Consider the following 1,427-nt stretch of genomic DNA (forward strand, 5'->3'; position numbering starts at 1 on the left):
ACAAATAAACCCTTTCCTCCCCAACTTGCTTCTTGGTCATGATGTTTGTGCAGGAATAGAAACCCTGACTAAGACATGTACCTTTAAAAAATTGACTCTCCTTTCCCTAGATGTCATAAATAAGCACCCTCCATTCCTGAATGTTAGCTGTCTTGATCTTGTATAGTCCATGAGTACAACAGGCCTGTCATGTCCAGAAGGCACTGTTTTGTGCAGGACCTCTCTGACACCAGGGATTTATAATCATGCCTTCTCCTTCATGATTATAAAGTCCCTGATTTGAAGTACTGTGAGGGTTGATATAATTGCACCATTTGGATAAACACACCACTGACACTTATTCTATGTGCCCAGACTGTTTGTGAGTTTCTGTGTTAACCACCATCCACTATACATATGTACTTCTCTGATGAGATCTTAGAACTACACTAATCTGAATATAGAGATATCGCTTTAGATTAAAGTTTGTTATTATGTCTATTTAGCAAAATAATACTATAGTTCCATCTCTAGGGTGTGGGAGCTCCCAAACCATGGTTTCTTGTCTAGATTTATGGTACCAGGCATACTTTTACTTCTGTGGAGTGAGTCTTAAATCCAGTTAGAAAGTGGAAGATTACCCCCCATAATATTCATTCCACTAATATATCCATAGGCATATCTTGTCACATAGTTCTTTATTGTAGTTCACAGCACCCACAGATGGGCAAGTCTGCTGATGACATTTTTTTCCTTAGCAGTCCATATAGTCTCTTTTGGTACTATGCAAGTGAACCAGCAATGAGGAAGTTTTCAAGGTAGTAACAACTTGATTTCTCCACCATTTTATTAGTAATCTCTTGAGGTAATTAATCATTTTACTAATATGCATTTGAAATATTTATCGGACATTTTACTCATTTCAGTACCTTAGATTTGAGTAGCTAAGGAGTTATCTTTTGTAATAGGTCACCTCGCTTTTCTCATATCTCTCTCTCTCTCTCTCTCTCTCTCTCTCTCTCTCTCTGTGTGTGTGTGTGTGTGTGTGTGTGTGTGTGTGCGCGCGCGCGCGCGCGTGTGTGTGCATGTTATAATTTGTGTTGGTTTGGCTATCCAATTTTATTTGGGGATTGTGGTGGTTTACATGAGAACTGCCCCCATAGGTTCATAGTTGAATATTTCTTCCTCCATTGAAAGAACTGTTTGGGAAGGATTAGGAGATGTGGTCTTGTTGGAGGAGGTGTGGCACTGGGGTGGGCTTTAAGGTTTGAAAGGCTACCTACCCCAGTTAGCTCTTTTTGCCTCATGCTTGTGGATCAAATGTAAGCTCTCAGATACTGCTCCAGCACCACACCTGCCTGCCTGCTGCCATGCTCCCTGTCATGATGTCTGTGGACTGTCTTGATCACTGAGTCCCAATTAAATGGTTACTTTTATAATTTGCTTTG

This window comes from Mus pahari, chromosome X (assembly GCF_900095145.1).
Source record: "Mus pahari chromosome X, PAHARI_EIJ_v1.1, whole genome shotgun sequence".
Classification (NCBI taxonomy): Eukaryota; Metazoa; Chordata; class Mammalia; order Rodentia; family Muridae; genus Mus; species Mus pahari.